Source organism: Onychomys torridus, chromosome 22 (genome assembly GCF_903995425.1).
Source record: "Onychomys torridus chromosome 22, mOncTor1.1, whole genome shotgun sequence".
Lineage (NCBI taxonomy): Eukaryota > Metazoa > Chordata > Mammalia > Rodentia > Cricetidae > Onychomys > Onychomys torridus.
This window is the reverse complement of record NC_050464.1, coordinates 14894945-14904931: the sequence shown is the minus strand read 5'-3', so window position 1 is coordinate 14904931 and position 9987 is coordinate 14894945.

Genomic DNA, 9987 nt, shown 5'->3' with positions numbered 1-9987 from the left:
TGTGGGTTGGAACATTATTTTTATTGATGTAGGAGGACCCAGCTCAATGGGGGTGGTGCAGTCTCTGGGGAGGTGGGCCTGGGCTGTGTAAGGAAGGTACCTGAAAGCTGGAGGGATAGCTCAAAGGCTAGACTCACAGCTGAAAAGAAAGGTCGCTGGGCAAGCGAGTAAGCAGCATTGTTCTGTGAGTTCCTGCTTCAAGCTCCTGCCTTGAGATCCTCTTTATTCCCTTATGTATATAAGCTAAAATAAGCCCTTTCCTCCCCAAGTTGCTTTGCTCACTATTTTATCACAACAACAGAGAAGTTCATTAGGGCAGCTGGAGATATAGCTCAGTTGTTGAACACTGGAGTAGCTTGAATGTAATTGCTCCCCCATAAGCTCATAGGGAGTGGCACTAATAGGTGTGGTTTTTTGTTGGAGTAGGTATGGCCTTGTTGGAGGAAGTGTGTCACTGGGGAGGAGGGATTTGAGGTTATATACATACATATATATGTGGCCATGGTGTCTCTTCACAGCTAACTAACTAAGACAGATACCAAGGTTCAATCCCCAGTAATGAATACCACCACCACCACCAATCCACTTCTGGGTGTCTGTGAGGACCTTTCCATAAGACTAAGAGAACTCTGACTTAATTAGTGAGTAATCCACTGGTAGATAAGCATCAACCAACAGTTTGTTTTATTGTTAATTAACCATAACAATTAATTAATAATGTAATTATTCTTTATCATAATAATTATTTTCACTTACTCATCTTAGTTGCTCAAGGAAACAATGGAGCTTATATTCATATGGGAGAAAAAGGACAATGACCCTGGACCATCAAGATGGCTCCATCAGTAAGGGCACTTGATGCTAAGTCTGATGGCCGGAGTGATGGCAGGAACCCATCATGGAAGGGTAGAACCAACTCTTTCAAGCTCTCCTCTAACTTGCACACTTATGCTATGGCATGCCTGCACCCCTCCACAAAACAAGTAAATATAAGCAAAGTTTTAAAAAGAGACAGCGATCATGTATATGTAAAACCAAGGGAGATAGTTTCATGCTGACGCTTTGAGAAAAGCATGTAAGAACATGTTGGTACATGATCCTTGAAGGCATTTCTCTTTCCTCAGAAGACATTATTCATGGTCCTGCAGGAAATAGTGTTCTTCGCCCTGAGGTTCTAGAGCTGTTGGCAAAGGGGCTCAGCTAGTGACATCATGAGATTTCCACCCCAGAGTTTTGAAAGAACTCAAGGGGAAAGTGTAGAATCATGAACCATAATGGTTTACAGTTACCCAGCAATATCGATGAAAGTTTGGCTGGTGCCCAAACAAACCTGAGTTCCTAAAGGGCCCTTGGCAAAGTGAGCCTCCAACTTCCACCCGTGTTGTGAAAGCTGGTGGAGACAATGCCAAAGGGAAGTGTTCCTGGCTTGAGTGGCCAACACTGCATACTAGAGGCTTCTGGGTTATGTTTCCCCAGGCATCCAGTCATTTTTCCTTCATGAGTTCCATGGGGGGGGGGGGTCTCTCCATAGGACTAGTCGAATTTTGGATTTATGATAAGTTATACAGAAAAAGAAAATCTCTGTTTAATTCTACCATGATCATAGAGGTGTGACCTGTTGTTATCTTTTACTTTTTTTTGTTGTCTAGGCTGGCCTCAAACAACACACACACACACACACACACACCAGCAAACACTTGTGCCAAGGCATACATACAAGCACATATAAATACAGCAAAAAAATTAAAAAGGAAGACCAAGCCCCTGTCTGCAGAGTTCCTATGGAATTCTACCTTTCCCCTGTTTAATATTCTCATTTAGGTTGGCATGGGTCCTACTGTTCTTCATTCAGGAACTGGAATCCTTTCTCCACGGCTGATTGTGATCATTATACTTCTCTGCTCTTTGAGTCTTCAATCACAGGCTAACCACAGTGCCTCACAGTTTTGCCTGTGGCACACACCAGATGGCTGAGGAGAGGAAGCCCATGGCATAGGGACACGTGTTGGAGTTGGGCTAGAGTCTGGGGAGCCCCGGGACATTTCTAAGCATTGGAGTAGTAGTAGTTTATTCAACTGGGGGGGGGGGGAGGTCATGACTCCGTTGCAGAGGTGAGTAACCGACTGTGAGGGTCACAAAAATAGGAGAGCAGTAAAGGCTTCCTGCATGTGCAATGGCCAAAGATGAATTCCAAGTCAAACTGGTAATGAACTTGAGATGTTTTGGGAAGCATTTGGCCGTGTTACAGATTTGTTCCACGATGACCCCTGCTCCTCTGAAACCAGGAACCAAAATAAAGCTTGCACCCCTTGAGTTGTCCAGTCTGTGTTTTGTCCCAGCATCACCACAGGAACTAGTACACTACCCTGTGATTCTGCAGCCAGCTGCTGTTTCTTACCTCTGTGATTCTAGCTGGTGATGGGTGCTCCCCGTGTTAAGTTCTGTTTGGTGGTTGGGTCTCAGTGCTCCTCTGGCCTTCAGAGAACGCTCCATTGTGGTTGGTACCCATGGATGGTCTGCATTCCCCACACAGATCAACACCTTGGCTTTCACTATGTCGCTGAAAGATAAGGCTGTCCCCCAGGTATAGAGTAGAACAGGCTCTCTGTTCACCTTGCTTTGTCACCTAATGGAGAGGAAAGGGGACAGAGTGGGAAGAACCTGAAATGTGGAGTCATCCCCTGGCCTTTGCCACCTGTTGAGTGTGTGGTTTTATGCCAGTGACTGACTGTGCCTCTTGAAGTCCTTATCTACAGAAAGGCATGATTTGGATGACAGTGACCCAGTCGTGAGGATCACCTGAAATTGCAGATGTGGCAATTGGTTAGTAACTGCAAAATGCTTCTTTAGAGGTGTCGAGCATTCCTTTCTGCTTTTTCCCCCTTCTACTCCCTCTTTTTTCTTGCTCTTCATCTTCTTTTTCTCCCCCACTCCTCCCTTTATATTTTTATTTTTGAGAAAGGGTCTCACTTTGTATTCCTGTCTGGCCTGGAACTCTCTACGTACACCAGGCTGGCCTCACACTCACAAAGGCTCACCTGCCTTTGTCTTCCGAGTGCTGGGATTAAAGACATGCTCCCCCAACACCTACTCTTCTCTTCTCTTATTTTGCCATGCTAGGGCGCCAAACCAAGCTCTACCACTGAGCTTCCCCTCTAGTCCAGCCCACATCACCTATTTCAGTTTATGTTGTATTTTATTTGTAGTTTGGAGGCAGGGTCTAGCTGTGTAGTTCAGCCTGACCTTGAACTCACTATGGAGGCCAAGCATGAGCCTCTTGCCTTCATTTCCAGGGTTCTGGGATCACAGGCATGTGTCATTGGGCTCAGCCCATATGACCATTCTTTCCCTTTTTGTGACAGGGTCCCAGGTAACACAGTCTCATCTTGAATTCTTTATGCAGTCAAGGATGCCCTTGAACTTCTGATCCCTCTTCCTCTATTTTTTTTTCAAGGGCTGGGATCACGTGTGTATGTTATCATACATGGCCAACGTCCATTTTCCTCCTCCTTCACCTCCTACTCCTCTTCTTTGAGAAAGGGTCTCAAGAAGCCCAGATTTGCTATTCAGCCAAGGATGCCTGTAGCATGAATCTTAAATGGTCTTAATAAAAACAAACCTGAAGCCAGGTATTGGGGTGAATGCTGGAAGATCAGAGAAGCAGAACAAAACACAGCTACCTCACCTCGCCAGTCCCTCAGTTGATCCTGTTTCCTCAGACTGGAAGCATCTGAGTCCTTATCCAAACGGATCTCAGCTGAACTGCTTCTCGAAAGCCTGAAAGCTTAACCAGTCTCTAGTTTCTGGTCTTCACGCCTTATATACCTTTCTGCTTTCTGCCCTCACTTCCTGGGATTAAAGGCTCACTTCGTGGGATTAAAGGTGTGAATCACCATGCCTGGCTGTTTCCAGTATGGCTTTAAATTCACAGAGATCCAGGTGGATCTCTGCCTCTGGAATGCTAGAATTAAAGGCGTGTGCTACCACTGCCTAACCTCTATGTTTAATATTGTGGCTGTTCTGTTCTCTGACCCCAGATAAGTTTATTAGCGTGCACAATATTTTGGGGAACACAATACTACCACAGATACCTTTGAACTTCTGATCCACCCGCCTCTACCTCCCAAGTGCTAGGATTATAGGCCTGTGCCACGGTGCCCCGGCATCACATCGCCACGGTATGTGTGAGTGTGGGTACGTGAGTCAAGTGTGTCAAGGTCAGAGGACAGGCTTGGGTGTCAACCCCCCCCCCCTTGTTTGAGATAGGATCTCATTGCTGCTGTATATACAGGCTATATGACCTCTGGACTTTTGGGGGTTCTAGACATCTTATGTGGGTCCTGGGGATCCCAATTCAGGTCTTCGCATTTGCAAGGCAAGTGCTTAGCCAACTGAACCATCTTCAGAGTAGCCATCTGCAAGCAAAAGAAAAAAAAAAAACTAAAGTGAAATATAGATATAGATATGCACACATCTATATGTATAATATATCTTAAATATCTATACCTCTTAGTATGAACTAGAGAGGAAGAACGTCAACGCAGCTATGTTGTATAGCACTGTTCTCAGAGCCAAACTACTGGGCTTCCCCAAGGCCAGTTGTGTCTGCGCTTGCACATGATGAGCATAGATGGGCTGGCTGGCTATTGTTGATCTTCCCTCAGAGAATGAGCTTGACTGTCTGCGCTCGCGTGCGTGCGTGCGTGCGTGCGTGCGTGCGTGTGTGTGTGTGTGTGTGTGTGTGTGTGTGTGACCGAACCCTCATCTGGCTATCCAGCCATTCCTCCTAGCCATTTTTATGGAAATTTGCCCTAATAGTACATGGACTGGACTGTGGGAAGCAGGGGATGGATGTCTCTGGGAAGGGCTAGCGTATATAGGCTGGGATAGTCTAGAGGAAGTGGGGCTCCGTTTATTCTGCTAAGGAGTAAGCCATTATTCATGCAGGGTAAAGACTGTGGCTGTTTTGGGGTCACCCATGCCCTTGCCAGTAAACCCTCACCCACATTCTGTAAGTAAGCCAAATAAACTCAAAGTTAACTCCTGGGGTGAATGGAACTTCAGTTTGTCATTGGGACCTTGGAGGAGGACAGGGTAGACATTGTTCACCCCAACCCCACCCAGGGAAGGAATTTTAGCAACCGCTACGGTATAATGTTTTCTTAAAAACTGCCAAGGAAGAGGGGAACATTGCTGGGGGTGGGGTGGGGGTGTGTGGGAGTGTGTGGGAGTGTTGCCTCTCTAGGGCCTCAGGAGAACAGAAGGTACCAGGCCTGCAAATGCTTTGTGCTCAAGCAGAGAACAGCCAGATGGCTGCTACGAGCTCCCTCCGTGTGTAAACATCCCTCACCCTGCAAAGTAAACAGGCCTCCCTGGGACCAGAGGCTCCTCTGCTCGACTTCTGTGTGGTGTAGCCTGCAAACAAGGAGGGTGAGGCACAGGCTTTGGTGGCTTATTTAATCTTGGGTCCCTGGCAACAAGGTCATCTGTCTTGGCTCCCTTTCTCCTGTGTAAACAGAGCTAGAGGGGCCCACAAGGTTCAGTAACAGCCAGGCCCAGGCTCTCCCTCTTCCTCTTCCAAACACGTTACAAAGAGGCTCTTTAACTGCCTGGCAGAGCAGTCCTGCCTAGGCAGAGAGCTGCACGGGGAGATGGCGAGGTGGGGACTCCTGGGTGATGGGCAAGGAGGACAGGTATGAGGACCGGTGGAGTCTGCCAGTCCCTTCAGTTTCCTTAGCTTCAGAAGGGTCAGTTGTGCCTTGGGTCTGAGTTGAGAGCAGAGTTTTGTCTCTGGTGGGAGTGAGGGGGAATGGGTGTTAGAGAGTGGGGACTTTTGTGCCCTAATAGTCCACAGCCCGCACCTTTTCTGTACCTAAGCATGCACATATTAATCTTTCCTCTCACCTTCTGTCCCTCCCTCCCTCCCCCTCTCTCTAGCATAGGCTGACCTTGAACTCACAATTTTCCTGCCTTGGAGTGCTGGGATTAGAGGTGTGCATTCACCAGGCCTGACTCTGTGGGGTGTGTGTGTGTGTGTGTTGTGTGTGTGTGTGTGTGTGTGTGTGTGTGTGTGCGTGCGCGCGCGCGCGCAGGTGTTTGTGGACATGTGTGCATGTGTATTGGAGGCCAGGACACAGTTCCTGGTGTCGTTCCTCAGATGTTGTCTGTCTGTCTCTCTCTCTTTTTTTTAAAATTTTTGTTTTGAATCAGAGTCTCTCATTGGTGTGGAAATTACCAGTAGGCTAGGTTGGCCATCCAGAAGCCTCAAGTCCTTCCTGTCTCTTCCTCTCAGCATTGGTAGTACAAGTGTGAATCCCCATGCCCAGTTTTTTTCTTTTCTTTTCCTTCCTTCCTTCTTTCTTCTTTTTCTTTCTTTCTTCTTTCTCCTTTTTCTTCTGTGTGTGTGTGTGTGTGTGTGTGTGTGTAGAATTTAAAAACCAGGAGTCACATTTCATGCAGCTGGAAGCTGGAGTTATAGGCAGTTGTGAGCCACACTTTAATAAGTGCTGGGAACTGAATTTGGGTCCTCCGCAGGGTTCTTAACTCTGCCTCTGACATTTGCACAGTTTAGCAGAGACTATTGTCTTTCCTTTCTTAGGCAGAGGCACTGAGGCTTAGGCGGGGGACTGACTTGTTCTCAAATGCAAATGGCGTAAGTAAGTAATGGTTTTCTATTTCAAACCCCTGTGACCTAGAATTGAGAAGATGACAGGGTTGCAGCCATCTTAGAGAAGGTCAGACTGGGGGCAGCAGGCCCTGGGAAACCCACCAGGGATGTGCTGCTCCTAGACCCAGACAATTATGAGTTTCAGACATTTCCTGCCATCACCTAAAAGATATGATAGATTATATACCATAGCTGTTAGAGGGATCGAGTTTCCTACAGATAAGAAATGGGGCATCTAGTTGTCACAGAAAATGGGTCTGTGACGACAAACTGCTGGAGGAGATGGCAATTTCCTTGCAGCTGCAATGCTCCAATCAGTTCAAACCAAGCATCTCCCTAACCTGAAGTAAGCACCGATCCTGAGCTTGTAACTACATAGAGCTGGAATTCCCCGATCCCCTACCCTGACCATTATAAAAACCCTGCCCCATTGCGACTCAGGGTCTCTCTGCTCAGCTGCTGCGTCAGATGGATAGAGAGACCCGGGTTTGAACTCAAAAATAAAAAGACTCTTGGCTTTTGCATTTGGATTGGTCTCTTGGTGGTCTTTGAGGGACTCTGGGTACAGCAGAAGGGTATTTCTTTCCTGGATCATTGAAAGCTGAGACTAGCCAGGGACTAGTCCACTGAAAACGGTGTCATCTATCTATCTATCATCTATTATCTATCTTTCCATCTTCTATCTTTCTATTATCAAGTATCTATCAGCTATCTCTCTCTCTCTATCTATCATCTATCTATTTTTCTATCTATCATAGATGATCTATCATCATCTATCCATTTATAATCTAAATCTATCCTCTATCTACATACTTATCAATTATTAGCTTTCTATCTATGGACCTACTTTGGCATCTATCTATTATCGATCCTTCCCTCCTTCCTTCCACCCACCACTCACTTATGGATCCGTCTATTGTCTATTTCTCAGTCCCCTATCTATTTCAGTATTGGGGCTGACCTTGAGCTTTACACATGCTTAGTAAACACTCTATCCTCAGCCCTATTTTACTTTAACTTTTTTTTTTTTTTTTTTTATAAATGGTCTCATTAATTTGTTCAGGCAAGTACTGAACTCACTCTGTAGCCCAGGCTAGACTTTAATTTGTGGTTCTTCAGTTCAACCTTCTGAGGAGCTGGAATGATAAGCCTGCACTATGGAGTCTGGCTTTTTTTTTTTTTTTTCTTCTTTGTAAGGACCTCTCTCAAGGTGGTCAGACCCTCCACTTTCCCCAGTTATCTCCTCCCAGGGGACCCATTTGTCACCTTGGAGAAGATTTTTGGAGGAAAAAAGGACAATCATCAGTTTCTGCTCAGGGTGGAACTTGGCAGGGATCCTAGAACTGCTATCACTGCCTTTTCCATGCAAGGCAGCTCAGCAACGTCTACGTTTCCGTGGCGCACTGTGGAGGCTACGTGGGGGAGGGAGGAAGAGCCAATCTTTTTCCACTTACAGAGAAGTAGTGGTCCTGGGAGGTGTGGCTGGAGGGAAAACAAGGCCCAGAGGCCTTTGAGAAGAAACTTTTTGCCTGGAGTCTCACTGTGTAGCCTAGGTTGTCCTTGAACTCACAATCGGCACCTGCCATTATTCCGGGGCCAAGGTTGCAGAACTGTGCAGTGCTGGGGAACCAACTCAGGTCCTCTTGCATGCATGGCAAGCATTTTGCCGCCTAAGCCATCTCCCCAGCCCAAGGCAGACGGTCTATAAACAGAGACAACTTTGATGGTCTCAGTGATTCTGAGTATTTTCTGTAGGTAAAGTTTTAGCTTGCATGAGTCTTGAGTGTGTGGGTATATATAAATTTAAAAATCACATAGAAAGGTCATTAAATGTAATTTTGTGAGCGGGACCGTAACTTTTATATGCTCGAATGCCTGGGCAGCATGCATGAAATCCTGCCTTCCACCCCCAGAACCACAGAAACCAGGTGTGGCATTGCATGGCTGTAATCCCAGAACTTGGGAGGTGGAGGGGGAAGGATCAGTAATTCAAGGTCATCCCTTGATACATAGTGAGTTTGAGGCCAGTTTGGGTTACATGAGATGCTGTTCTTTAAAAAGGGGTGGAGGTTGGGGTGTGGGTAGAAAGAAAGGAGAAGCCAGGTCTGGTGACACAGGCAGGCTTGCAGAACCATGCTAGGAAGGAGGAGGAGGAGGAGGAGGAAGAGGAGGAGGAGGAGGAGGAGGGGAAGAGGAGGAGGAGGAAGGAGGGGAGGAGGGAGGAGGAGGGGAGGAGGAAGGAGAAGGAGGGAGGGGAGGAGGAGGGAGGGGAGGAACATGAGAGAGAGAAGGAAGGAGGGGAAGAGGAGGAAGGAAGGAGGAAGGAGAAAAGGAGAGGGGGAGGAAGAGGGAAGGAGGAGGGGAGGGGGAGGAGGGGAGGGGGAGGAGGGAGAGGGAAGGAGGAACCCATGCTTCCAGGAATTGTGACAAAATGGACTGTCCTGGAATTCAGATGGTGCCTCCTACCTGTTGGGGTGGCCGAAGGGATTCTAGTCAGCCTGGTCCTGGCAAACATGGCCCTGGCAGGCCTTGCCCTCCTCTCCCATTCCTTCTGCCTTGCTGAAACTGTTAGATTGCATTCCCAAGGCGAGCTCCAAAGGTCCATTCCCTTATCTGGCCACTTCCTCCTCCTGAGGCTGACTCCCAAGGTCCAGCTATCAAAGTATTGAAGTCCAGCAATCAGAAGCCTCCTTTGGTTCACTTAATTAACATGCCCAATTAAAATTAAGCACCTTGCCGGGTGGTGGTGGTGGCGGCGGCGGCGCTCGCCTGTAATCCCATCACTAGGGAGGCAGAGGCAGGTGGAGTGGATCTCTGCGAGTTCGAGGCCAGCCTGATCTACAAAGTGAGTTCCAGGACAGCCTCCAAAGCTACAGAGAAATCCTGCCTCAAAAACCACAAAAACAAACAAACAAACAAACAAACAAACAAATAAATAAAAAAAAATTAAGCACCTCATCCTAATATAGGGTTTCTACCTTTACCTTTATAAACCACCATTTTCCTATGGGCCACCTCTGTCTCCTCTCTATCCAGAGGCAGTCCTTTGTACCCTGGGACAAATACCCACTCCCCACTCCCCTTGTTCCCTTCCCCTTCTCCCTTGTCTTCCATCTCCCGTCTTTGTCTCTTATCCTTGCTCTCTGTCCCTCTGGGGCAAATATATCACCTTTGTGCTGAGAACTTGGTCTTGGTGGTCCTGAGTGGATGTTTTTCCTTTCAGTAGCAACTATTGAAACGACCCTTATCTCAACTCTCAACTAAGGGGTGTAGACAAGGATGTGGAGAAATTAGAGTTCTTGTGTCTTGCTGGTGAAGAC